Below are 14,688 nucleotides of genomic sequence, written 5' to 3'. Positions count from 1 at the left end.
CTCCTATAAATAGGATGCGAGGGCAGCCGGTTCTTTTGTTCATTTTCTCTCTTCTCTCTCCCGTTTTGCATCGATTTGCGTGCCAGAAATACCCCGAAGCCCCGATATTATTCTCGAGCCCCGAAGCAAGTCCCGAGATCCCGAAGATCCCGAGAAGTGCGGTTCCCAAGCCGAAGCTCTGCCCGCAAGAATTTCGATTTTTGTGGAGATCTTCCAGATCTGCTGAGGATTACTACTTCTGCAAGTCGTAGTGCTGTCCGATCATCTTCTGATCAAGTGAGTGTATACTACCTTTCATAAACACGATAATAATACAAGTACGGTTTGAGTGTATTATTAAATTGTGGTTTATATGTGTGAGGGTGTAGTTACTTTCTTCTAACGCGTAACTATGAAGTATTTTATACGATATACTTGTTATGAGTATATTTTGTGGTTATATGCGTGAATGGATATTCACTTTATTCTATCTCATAGATTTGATTTGTTTTCTATGAAATACGTGTTATGTGGTATGCCTCATCTGTTATGTTGAATATATATTGAATGAAAATGATATACAGGTTTTAAACTATGTATGAAAATATATATTCTTATCTACTAATATGTTGGGTAGAACATGGGTAGATAGTTGGTGTGTAATAAACAGATGAAAGGCCTCGATGTTGTTGTTGTTGATCTAGTTATTCAGCGGAGTATGGATAACGACCACGGACTCTTTCTAGACAGTCCAGTGGAATGCTAGCAGGTTCAAAACCTGTAGGTGTTGTGAATGATGTGTTCACCGGTGTACTCTATCCCCCTCATGGTTTCCTTTAGGATATCTATTGTTGAGGAAACCCCTTAGCAGTGATGTCCATCCCGATGAAAATCCTAGATTAGGTCCCTCGAGATAGATGTTGTTTTAGGGACGTAAAGTGAGGATAACGGGAATGGGTAATCGGGATGGTGATTGGTTGGTGAAATTAAATATAATTTATTTATTGTGGGTTGAAAACCCTATATGCTCACCAGGCTCCCAAGCCTGACCCACTCAATTTTATTTGTATTACAAGAAGTGGCGCAAGGGCGTAAGATGGATGAATCATCTTGTTGTTTTGTTTACAAGTCTATATATGTAAATATTTGTTGAATGACTTGTAATGTTATCGTTTATGCTTTATGGTCTGTATCGGAACATGACATCCCGAGTTTTGATTATTTAATGAAAATGCATCTCTTGATGAAATGCTTTGATAAATATTATTTTATCATGTTTTGTTTTGGGAACAAATTCCGTAACTCTTTTAAATGAAAAGGATTTACTCTGAAATTATTTTAAAAAGCATAAATGAAATCGGTCTTTTCTGGCCGTGATTTTGGGGATGTCACATACGGTCACACCTTTGCCTTGCCAAAACATCTAAAGCACCTAAAACAATAAACTGAAACCGTAAGCACAAAGCTTAGTGAGTTCCCATAAAGTACCAACCTCTGAAACGACGAAAGAAGATGATCAAACCAAGAACTTTCGCATTCCATCCGATCGCTAACAATAACTTGCGAACAAATAGAAATACGGAGCAATCATTCCACATATTCATTCCGATACCTGACTGGCATTCCCAACGGCCCTTGGCCGTTCCCTATCCAAACCAACTGATTTATGGGTTCTCTGATTACATCAACGCGTCACTATCGAGAGTATCACAAATAGATTAAATGATTAATCCTGACCATTAGGCCCACAACCCCTGATTGGAATGCTCATGATCTCATGCTGACCTTGTCGGTATTACATTGCTTGCCCAATCTTATAGGTCCTGAAGACACTCTCCTCCTTTCATACACATGAGGGGACCTAATCACCGTCCTACTCAACACTGGATGCGCACCACTATGTTGCAACCCTACCATGTACGATTCACTTATAGAACAAGCTGCTACCCAAGCAAAACCTTACGAACCCATGGTTGCACCCAACCCGAGGGTAGGATAATGGTCGAACTCTTGACCCAATTCGAAGGCTATAAACCAACAGAACCATGTGTATTCTTAGGGAAACCCAAGCCTCATCCAAAAGGAAAGGTTTCCCAAGATAAAGCAACATACCACCTCCATCAATAACAGAAGACGTCTACATCACCGATCGAAAAAAGATCCCATACTTGATCGAGACTGCACGGATCCTACTCACCCGAAACTAGCCCGAGAAGACTTCCAAGGCAATTTCAAAGGTTGCCAAACCCAAGTCTGCTATGAATAAGAAATTCCAATATACCACTGGGGCCGAAATTACCCAAGGACCAAGGGAAACATAAACAAACTACACTGGAGGGTGGGTGACGCGTTCCTTGCTCTTAACTGTCTCCTCTTGAATCCTTCGAGGAATTTCCGCTGAAAGATGAACTCATTGAAAAATGGTCGAGAACATCCTGCTACCTAAACTAGATAATCACTAACCCACCTAGAGCTGAACATACCCGCTTCCAGAGAGGTTCATCGATCAATATCTGCCCCAAAAAAATATGAAAACAGTAGTCCGAACAGCAACTGAAAAACCTTCAATACCTGACGCTTAACCTGAGAATTCCCAATTCTCCCCCACTTAGGGTGCTAACTACCACCCAATGGTTAGAAATAAGCTAACAACTCAAATCGGCTCTGCTAGGTACGATCATTCCTCACTATGGAATGAATAACGTACGCAAAATAATCCTCCCGCTATAGATCAGTCGGAACTCAAGAGAACCTGAATTTCAGCTGAGGACTTCCGGCATGCAGAATGGAATATAACGACCCCCAATAAGCCCAAAAAATAGCAGAAAGTCAACCTGGGATATAACTTAGCCAATCCAGCAAAATTCAAACACAATACAATTCCCAATAGAACCCGAAGAATACAGGGGATGACACACTCTTAAAGCATATGAAGAAATCCTGACCTCCTCCTCCTGAGTTAACCTGGCCAACCTGAGGGCATGTGGGAAAACTCCCCTTCGATCCCAGGTGACATGAACTAATCCCTGTTTGTAATCCCAATGACAATCTATCACCCAAAATACCCGAGAATATGATACCTAACTTGCCTCACAAGATACTCATGCCACAACGATCCAACTATGTTGAAATACTGCCGCCAACCCCTGCTACCAACTGAACCCGAGTTGGAAATACAACCTGACCCTAGGGCACAAGCCTGCTCACTTCTTCGAACTCGAAAAACTGAAAGGGCACAACCCTTGCCAAAGATAATGATATTCTAGTCCATCAATCAGTCATTCTACTTCTAGCTGCAAAACTCAGCCGATCATAATCATCGTTCCCTTCCCGAGTCCCGCGACTCGCATCCCGACCTCGGGCCAAACCCCCGAAGCCTCAAACCAAAACTCAATAGGTCTGCACCAAACAACCAAAATCAATAACGCCACTGGTCTCACACCAAATACCAATAACATCCTCATGACTTAGTAGCCACAACTAAAGATTGACAAGAACAGAACCACTGCCACGAACCATGGTATCCAACCATGCTACCTTCCATAACCATCCCTTAGAATACCCGAGATCTTCCTTGATTCGAGTATGGATCATGTACTTTCAGTAGTATGGGCCCAATACTACCTTCCACACCTATGCATCCTTTCCTCAAGAATCATCTTGGGTCCTCTAAGTGTTAGTCATAATATACTCCTGGAACCTGCTCAACCACGAAACAACTACACTAACATACTCCCTAGGCTATCTTAGGATCCCATACCCTTCTGCCATCAGCTACTGAAGAACTCCTCACAATGTTAGTTAGCCATCTTATGAACACAATCACATGCGACAAAGCTCAGATAATCCTTCGAGTAATAGACTCATCCCTACACGGTTGGACTCCAACGAGAGCTGCACAATAGGATTAAACCCATTACTTCGAGATTATCCAAAAATTTTCACATGTGACTTGACATATTCATTTAATGGCTAACCTACATCACTCATGAGTTCCACAAAGCACAATGCAAGCAACATTCATGGAGTGGAGCCGACTGGTGCTAAATACAATAAAATAAAGTAGATCCTCTTACGAAACCCATGATCTCCCAATCTCAACATCTTGGGTGCACCTTCGTCCTACTCACTCCTCCAAGATGTGGCTAATCATTCCTCGTGCTGACCCACTATACAATGCGCCCACTCAAAGAAAGCTACTGACCATCATCCAACAAAGCAACTGGCCGGCGGACCCCACACGACTCACCATACCACTAATTGCCACACGACCCTCCATTGGTTCCAGATGACTATCACATGAATACAATCACATACCCCACCATTTAAACAATCTTAGGCTAAAAGATTAAATCTCACAACGGTTGGAATTAGATAAGAGTTGCACAACAGGACCAAACCTCTCAGCCTATGGTCCTTTAAACCATGCAGCATGTGACTTAGCGTATCCACTCAATAGCCAGTTCACACGCGAAAGAGTCATAGATCATCCAAACAAGAAAACTCTATAGGAACTAAGGCATCTCATAATCAGACAATTCTTCCATGCAATTCTTGAAGATCCCTATCCGATTGCTAGCATGCTGTTCTAACATATAATAAGCTCAAATAACAGTGTAGTAGTTTGGGGTCTACTTACTGGCTCCGGCTGATTGTACAAATCACATCCTCTTTGATTATTTTGAAAACCGTTTGATTTTTTTTTTTGAAAACCATTTTCCTTAGTTTGAGACTGGATTCACACGAGTGTTCCTCCAATTCACTCAAACCAAGGCTCTGATACCAACTTGTAACATCCATAAAACTTCAGTAAAATTTAAACTTTCCAAAATAATCCTTTTTCTATAGAAGTGTTTATAAAACCGTTGTTTCCAAAACATTTATTTAAAACCGGAATCATTTACACATAATTTTCCAAAATATTCACATTATCAGAGTTTTCGAGAAACCATAAATCCAAAACGCGAGGATGTGTACGGTCACGCCTTCGCCTTGCCAAAACATCTGAAGCACCTGAAATAATAAACTGGAACCATAAGCACAAAGCTCAATGAGTTCCCCCAAAGTACCAACACACAAATAGTAGCACATATACAAATAACAACATGTATACTGAGCCTTCATCATGTCTGGACCACCTCACCGGGCCTACAGCCTGTCTCGACCACTCCCGAGCTTTCAACATGGCTAGACCGCCTCACAACGCCTACAACCTATCCGAACCGCTCCAGAACCTTCGGCATGACTGGACCGCCTCGCAGGGCCTTCAGTCTATCCGGATCGCCTTGGGTCTATTGGCCTTCAGCACAAAGTAGGACCTCCTCAACCCAACCACACACACACACATGTCGACATATACATAACAATAAACATATAACCAGTTAATAAACAAACAAGTAGATCTTACAAATCACTGAGCATAGCATTATCCTATCTACCAGGATACAGATCAAATAGATCATAACAACATAGCTACTTCCTATTTACCAGGATATCGATTGATTTGTGTAAAACCAACTAGTTTTAATCCTACTAACTTAGACACAAAATAAACACACGAAAGGCAGTGTACCTATCGATTAGTAATATAGTTCAAGCAAGTAGGGTATTGAACACAGGGAACGGTAAACAATTAAAATAAATGCTAATATTATCTAAATAAAACAAATAACAAAAAGGGGGCTTTCTCTAGTTTTACAAGACTAGAAACTTAATTAGAATAACCAACACACAAATTAACTAACTAGCAACTAAAACAATTAATTACCAACTAAATTCAATAGAAAAGAGGACTTCTGTTTAGGTACGACTCATTTGTTCCCATGGATGATTTTAATGTATCGGATTAATTCTTCATTGGCTACCAATTAAGATAATTAGGTTCACGTTCGCTATTTCTAATTCTTAGAAAACAAATTAATTCAAGCAATGGCCAGTTGTCTAAATTAACGGGTTTCCTAGATTATTGATTCGGGTTAAGTAAGACTTGTAGTGGTTAACTAAATTGGCCCTTCAATTAACCTCTTGTTGATGTTCATCCAACAAGCTTACACATTAACTTACCTATCTTCTAGTTAATTCTAGTTTCACGATCGTTATTCCTAGACATACAACTATGTGATAAATCATATGAAATTAATAACTAAGAGATGTTCATACAACTAAATTACTGATTTATTAACAGAAGAATAGTTATTGTCAACACATAAGGTTCTTTAACAAGCTTAACTAAACATAATTACCAATTAAAATTAATCCTACTCAAATAATCAATCCATGTTCACAAAATTGTCTACCCTAACAGAAGAATAAGTTTTTAGCTCATGATTGCAGTAAACATAAACTCAAAAACGAAATCAAAGTATGTAAACATGATTCAAATCAAAAAGTTACTAAGAATAAACCAAAATTGTCTTGATTCTCTTCACAATTGAATGTAGGGTTGATTCTCCAGTTCCTCACGACCTAGCAGCACTTCCAATCGTTTCTCAGCCTCCTAGGGTTCCTCTCCATGATATGATATCGATCTGAAAGTCCCTTTATATAGATTTTTCTCAAAACAGAGGCTACTCGGCGAGTCCAGTGACCTACTCGGCGAGTCCGTCACTTAAACCCCGTGTACGGCAAGTCAGCGCGTCTAGAATCGCGAAAGTTCGATACAACTCGCCGAGTAATCGACCCTACTCGCCGATTACGTTTCGATTCAGCATTTTCTCAAAACACAAAAGTCGTCCGAAATTGTGCCTAATTTTCAGAACATTTTGAATCTTGTCAATCGGAGTTACGGTTCATGAGATATGGCCAAAACACTGACAAGGGGTCAAGTTGTCCAGCAACGTCCTTCTTTCTTCAAAATCCAAGATCCAAGCGTCCAATCGCCAGTTCCGCTTCCTTTTCCATCTGAGCATGTCATTGTTGCTGAAAAATGAAATTTTAAACTAATTAAGAACCTTTGGTTCATTATATGAATAAAAAACAACATAAAGTATTAAGATAATGCATGAATTTTATAACTAAATATGCCCATATCAAAATACCCCACACTTGACTTTTGCTTGCCCCCAAGCAAAACTGAATTTTAGCACACTAATATCATATAAGACAATCCCAATCGAACCCATCCATTATGCCAAGACCGCAACGCATGCATTTGTGTCTAAAATTTTTCCTAAAGAACCGCCCATACTCTAAATACTCACAATCCTCATAAACATTCGCCCACTATTTCCGAACAATGCTCATTTTATGCATCCCTCCGAATCCATCCTCAGAAAACCTCTTAACCTCAAGGTATTTTTGGTTGAGCAACCCAAGCATACATAATCTAGACAATTACAATTTATGATACCACTATGGAGCTCTTTTGGAATTCTTCACTTCTTTGACATTTGATCTTTAATTTTTGGGTATCTTCAACTTTTGAATTTCTTTAGAATTTTCGATCTTCTAATTTCATACTTAACTTTGATGCTCCAAAAATTCTTCAAACTTTTCTTGTAATTCTCTCTCTTTTTTTTTAACATGTAACTCACTTTTTTTTCACTCAAAACCCTACATGCTTAAGCAGGGGCGCTCAACTTCAACCTTTATTGGTTAGCGATAATAATTTTCCTGGATACATTTCTGGTACACGATGCTAAACATATTGCATCCCTCAAACTAAGTGAGGTCGTGTTTTTGTCCCATGATTTCACTAGAATAAGGAAGTCACAAATGCACTAGAACGTATATAGGCTCAACTAAACATTTGGGTCTTCATAGAATCATCAAATATAATACTAGCATGATCCCTAATTGCTTTACCAAAAATTTCTAAATTAGCCCTAGCAATTTTAATGCAAAATTTATCATAAATTAACTAAAATTTTAACTAATATAACCAACCCCCTACCCCACACTTAATTTATGCAATGTCCCCATTGCATGTTATGCATGATAAAGAACAATAAAATAAAGAGGGAATTGGAACAAACTCCCCTGGGATAGTAGTTGCAAGGTTGAACTTCTTCATTTAAAGCTTCATCTTCAGCTGACTTTATCCATAGGAACAGCTCTTCCATGCCTTGGGTGTCAAGTATCGTGTGGTATAGCTCCAAATGTAGACGAAAAAAACTCTCGGAAACGCTCGGAAAATGTTCTTCAAAGGTGTAGCCAATTGTCGTATCAAATCATCAGCTTGAGAGACAAAATAAGGATCAACTCGTCGAGTCTGTAGGGTGGCTCGCCGAGTTGTAGCGTAATACTGGCAGAAGTCGAGTTTTTATACTGGGACTCGTCGAGTAGGTAAGTGCACTCGCCGAGTCCATCGTTGTATAAAGAAAATGTTTCTGCTCCAGGTCCGATTCTGATGTGTGTGGGGAATATTAAATTGATACTTTCCCCATTTTTTCTTTAGTAAATGAGCTCTTAATAACCTCTTTCATCACTGGACTCGTCACTAGACTCAAAACTTCATTTTCTCTCTCGCCTAGACTCGATTCTTTCCCTAGGTTATCCTTGACTCTAGACTCTCGCATGCATCCTTACACTCAAACTAAAAAGATCAAAAACAAATACCAAGTAATAAAAAAAACATCAAAATAAAAATCCTAAATTATCCCTAAATACTAGAAGTTTAGAAAGAAAAAGAAAAGCAAACTCTAATGACGGGTTGCCTCCCGCAAGCGCTTCTTTTTGTGCGAGTCTTTAGCTGGACTCCCAACTTAATAAACTTCCAATATACTCAATGCCAATCCATCTGTTGCATTAAATATTTTCTTTGGACCAATTTATAAAATTCGACTCTTTGCTTCAAAAATTGGCCAAACGAACTTTAATTCATAAAACCCAAGAATATTGACTAGGGTTGGGACCGGTTGGGTACTAATCAGAAATGGATCGCGCTTCAGAACTTTCTCCAAAGTTGGAATCGTCACCCCATGCTTCGAAAGACAAACCGGAAGAACAGGGGACCATGTCGTGGTAATGGTCAAACCACAACTTTGTTCCTGCAACTCAGCTTGTTCTTGTTCTTCGTCCGACCTCTCTGCTAACAACCTTTCCAGCTCCTCCAAATCTCTTTCTGGATTAAATTCTTCATCTTGTAACTTTAGCTCTTGTAACTCAGATTGCTCTTGTGTCTTGGGCAAGATGTTATCTAACCATCTTCCAAATTTCTTCAAATCATCATCTGAGTCATAGTCCTCATCTTTTTGCTCATTTACCTGCACTACTTCCTCAAGCATCAAAAGCATCGAGATTTGGAAAATACATAATAAATAAAAGTTAAAATTAAAATTAAACTATATAAAAAAAATTAATCAATAAAATACAAACAATAATAATTAGCAAATAAAATTAAATATTTGAACCATTCCCCGACAACGGCGCCAAAAACTTGATGTGTGTAAAACCAACTAGTTTTAATCCTACTAACTTAGACACAAAATAAACACACGAAAGGCAGTGTACCTATCGATTAGTAATATAGTTCAAGCAAGTAGGGTATCGAACACAGGGAACGGTAAACAATTAAAATAAATGCTAATATTATCTAAATAAAACAAATAACAAAAAGGGGGCTTTCTCTAGTTTTACAAGACTAGAAACTTAATTAGAATAACCAACACACAAATTAACTAACTAGCAACTAAAACAATTAATTACCAACTAAATTCAATAGTAAAGAGGACTTCTGTTTAGGTACGACTCATTTGTTCCCATGGATGATTTTAATGTATCAGATTAATTCTTCATTGGCTACCAATTAAGATAATTAGGTTCACGTTCGCTATTTCTAATTCTTAGAAAACAAATTAATTCAAGCAATGGCCAGTTGTCTAAATTAACGGGTTTCCTAGATTATTGATTCGGGTTAAGTAAGACTTGTAGTGGTTAACTAAATTGGCCCTTCAATTAACCTCTTGTTGATGTTCATCCAACAAGCTTACACATTAACTTACCTATCTTCTAGTTAATTCTAGTTTCACGATCGTTATTCCTAGACATACAAATATGTGATAAATCATATGAAATTAATAACTAAGAGATGTTCATACAACTTAATTACTGATTTATTAACAGAAGACTAGTTATTGTCAACACATAAGGTTCTTTAACAAGCTTAACTAAACATAATTACCAATTAAAATTAATCCTACTCAAATAATCAATCCATGTTCACAAAATTGTCTACCCTAACAGAAGAATAAGTTTTTAGCTCATGATTGCAGTAAACATAAACTTAAAAACGAAATCAAAGTATGTAAACATGATTCAAATCAAAAGGTTTCTAAGAATAAACCAAAATTGTCTTGATTCTCTTCACAATTGAATGTAGGGTTGATTCTCCAGTTCCTCACGACCTAGCAGCACTTCCAATCGTTTCTCAGCCTCCTAGGGTTTCTCTCCATGCTATGATATCGATATGAAAGTCCCTTTATATAGATTTTCACAAAACAGAGGCTACTCGGCGAGTCCAGTGACCTACTCGACGAGTCCGTCACTTAAAACCCGTGTACGGCAAGTCAGCGCGTCTAGAATCGCGAAAGTTCGATACAACTCGCCGAGTAATCGACCCTACTCGCCGAGTACGTTTCGAATCAGCATTTTCTCAAAACACAAAAGTCGTCCGAAATTGTGTCTAACTTTTAAAACATTTTGAATCTTGTCAATCGGAGTTACGGTTCATGAGATATGGCCAAAACACTGACAAGGGGTCAAGCTGTCCAGCAACGTCCTTCTTTCTTCAAAATCCAAGCGTCCAATCGCCAGTTCCGCTTCCTTTTCCATCCGAGCATGTCATTGTTGCTGAAAAATGAAATTCTAAACTAATTAAGCACCTTTGGTTCATTATATGAATCAAAAACAACATAAAGTATTAAGATAATGCATGAATTTTATAACTAAATATGCCCATATCATCGATCTAACATATCACAATAGAATAACAACATCCTTTCTACCAGAATATTGATCTAACAGATCACTACAGCATACCAGCATACCATAAACGAGGATGACAATCCCAAAAGGGCTGACATTGGTGCCTTCATCCCTGTTAGTATAGTGAGGATAACTCACCTTGAACGACATATAAATCCCACAATTGTTGCAACTGCTACGAACCGGCTTCCACGAACTGAACCAAACAACCAAACCATTCTTTAATACTTGCCCATGGCATAACCACCAAGCACTAATCCCTTAAATGGTACAACTAACCAAGCCCACATTTGGCCCAAGCCCATTGGACCCAAACAAGGCCTAACACTATTGGCCCATTAAGGCCTAATTCACCATTATAGGCCCATTAAGGCAAGCCCAAATAGAAATCCATTACTTTAAAAATCCTTACTCCATTATGAGCCCAAACCAAAGGATAAGTCCAAGACCAAGCTATCCAATAATCAAAGAATCCAAACTTGCACAGGAGGTTCTCACGTCGTGAGGTCATGACTATTGTCCAGAAAATTCCTCGAACACGCTCTCACATCGTGAGGTCTTATCCCTCACGTTGTGAGTCCAGATTTGACACAAAAAGATCATTAAGCTCCTAATCCATTAAGCCTTAACAAGGGATAGTCTAGATGGTCTTCCTTGACCCAAAGGACCATAAAAATCAAAGCGTTTTGGACATGCATATCTAATACATGTCCCAACATCAACTAGGGCACAAATGAAGAAATATGACATCAAATCTTATGCAAGAGTCATAAAAATATACCAAACTAAAGATCTAGCAATTATCACACTCAAGGGAACTTGGAGATCCATAAAGTTGGCAACTTTATGGATTCCAATAACCACAATAACTTGGATCCAGAGAAATAAGCACCAAAAATCTAGATCTAGGCTTATGGAAACATAAAGCAATGAACTTGAAACTCACAATAGGTCCAAAAGGTGTCAAAATCGATGATGGTGAGACTTGAATGCATAAATGATGGACTAGATGCTCTTCCTTTTCGTCTTTACACCTCCAAAACTCCACCAAAAGTTCAAGAACACAAGGAGAGGCTAGGGTTAGGGTTTTACTGAGTTTAGGGGTGATGGAGCTTGGTTTGGAACCCTAAAATGGAGCTTTTAGGGTTTGAATACGATGGAAACCCTAAAAGATGGTGGGCTTGGGATGTAGCGTTACTCACATTCTGAGCTCTTAATGCTCACTTGGTGAGCACAATTTAAATCAACATTTCTGTTTAATCGCTTCTCATTTCGTGAGCTCCAACTGCTCATGTCGTGAGCTCAGTTTTCCCAGATCCTTTCCAAATTTGAACAACCATATCTTCTTCATTTCAACTCCTTATATCCACAGAAAGGTGGTGAGAATTCCTACACTCCTAGCAACTCATCATAGTCTTAAATCTTTCCGAACGAGAACCCAAAATTCAAAAAGGCCCAAACTATCAAATTACAATTATACCTTTGGCTTTGAAATGCCATCGAACACTTAGAATACTTAGACTTCAGCACCTTCATCCAAAAAGGCCAACTCCTTTCTTCAAGAAGGAATAAAAATGACCTAACTACAACCTAGGGGATGAATTTGAAAATACATGAAAACCGGGGTGTTACACCCCTCCCGAGGATTGATGATCTTTTCGACCAGCTTCAGGGTGCGTCTTGGTTCTTGAAGATCGATTTGCGATCGGGCTATCATCAGATGCGAGTTAGGGGCGAGGATGTGCAGAAGACAACTTTCTAGACTCTTTTTGGCCATTATGAGTTCGTGGTGATGTCATTTGGGCTCACAAATGCTCTTGCCGCCTTCATGGATCTCATGAACCGCGTGTGCAGACCGATGCTGGATCAGTCTGTGATAGTCTTTATTGATGATATCTTGGTCTATTCCAAGATGAATGAGTAACACGAGGAGCATTTGAGGGAGGTGCTGGAGAAATTGAGGAGGGAGAGAATTTTTGCAAAGTTCTCCAAGTGGGAGTTCTAGTCGTGCGAGGTGCAGTTCCTGGGGCACCTTATCAATCAAAAGGGTATTCTGGTCGATCCGGCAGGTCGAGGCCATGATGCAGTGAGAGGTTCCGAGGTCTCCATCTGAGATTCTGAATTTTCTTGGTTTGGCTGGTTATTATCGGAGATTCATCCAGGATTTCTCCAAGATTGATGTTCTATTGACCCGACTGACCAAGAAGTCGGTGACATTTCATTGGGGGCATGAGCAGTAGATAGTTTTTGAGACTCTTAGACAACGGTTGTGTGAGGTGCCGATTCTAACCTTGCCGGAGGGTGTCGATGATATTGTGGTCTATTGTGATGCCTCGATCACGGGTTTGGGTGCAGTTATGATGTAGCAGGGTTGCGTGATTGCTTATGCTTTGAGGCAGCTGAAGCCTCAAGGTTAGGGGGGCATTACCTCTATAGGGTTCATTGTACTATTCACACAGACCACAAGAGCTTGAGGTATTTGATGGATCAGCCGAACCTGAACATGAGGCAACTTTGTTGGTTGGATGTGGTAAATGATTATGATTGTGAGATCCTGTACCGCCCGGGGAAGGCCAATGTGGTGGACGATGCTCTCAGCCGGAAGGCGGTCGAGGCTCTGATCCGCGATCTATGATTGAGGATGACTATCGTTACTTCGTTGTTGGAGCGGATTTGTGAGGCATGGGTTGAGGCTATGAAGGAAGAGCGTCGGAAGTGTGAGCGAATTGTGGGGTAGGTGGCTTCTTTCGATTATTATAGCCGCAAATGGTTGACTTTGCATTGGAGGGTCTGGGTTCCGTATTCGGACGGGGTGCGCCAAGTTCTAATGGAGGAGGCTCACAAGTCGAGATTCTTCATTCTTCCCGGGGCGAAGAAGATGTATAGGGATCTTCACGCTGATTATTAATGGCCCTACATGAAGCGGGATATAACATGGTTTGTGGAGCGGTGCTTGACTTTCAGGAAAGTCAAGGTCGAGCATTACAACATCACAACAAGATGCAGCTGTTGGAGATTCCCGTATGAAAATGGGAAGACATCACGATGGTTTTATCATGAAGCTTCCCACGATTGTGCGACGAGTGGATTTTATTTGGGTCATCATGGACCGATTGACCAAGAGCGTGCACTTCGTCCCGATCTAGGAGAGTATCTCTGCAGAGAAGCTAGCTGAGATTTATGTTCGTGAGGTGGTGGCACGTCATAGGGTGCCGGTGTCGGTGGTTTCAGACCGGGATGTTCGTTTTACTTCCAGATTTTTGAAGCGGTTTCATGACGAGATGGGCACTTGTCTCCACTTTAGTACAAATTTTCATCCGCAGACCGATGGGCAGAGTGAGCGGACGATTCAAAATCTTGAGTTATGAATTTATTTCCAATTACATACAGTTTTCTTGGAGGACTCGTCGAGTTGGAAGCCTCAACTCGACGTGTCGAAGTTGTTTTTGCCGCGAAGTTTAGTGAGTCAACTCGGTGAGTTGAGGTGCCTCAACTCGACGAGTTGGCATCTAGGAAGGAAACCCTAATTTTTAGGGTGTTGAACCCTATTTAAAGGCCTTAAGTCCCTTGGTTAGCCTCCTTACCAACCTCCTCTGTCCAGAAACCCAAAAATCGAGCATTTCCTTCCATTGTTGAGTATGTGAGCTTGAGGAGAGCCTTGAGTGTTAATTTTTGGTGCATATTGAAGAAGCTAACGAATTGGGAGTTTCTTGGCTTGAAGAAGGAGTCTTGGATCCAAAATCACTAGCTCATTTGTCAAGTTTTTGAGGTATCAAGTTCATACCT

This window comes from Lactuca sativa, chromosome 9 (genome assembly GCF_002870075.4).
Source record: "Lactuca sativa cultivar Salinas chromosome 9, Lsat_Salinas_v11, whole genome shotgun sequence".
Lineage (NCBI taxonomy): Eukaryota > Viridiplantae > Streptophyta > Magnoliopsida > Asterales > Asteraceae > Lactuca > Lactuca sativa.
The sequence above is the reverse complement of the archived record's forward strand: the minus strand, read 5'-3'. Positions refer to the sequence as shown.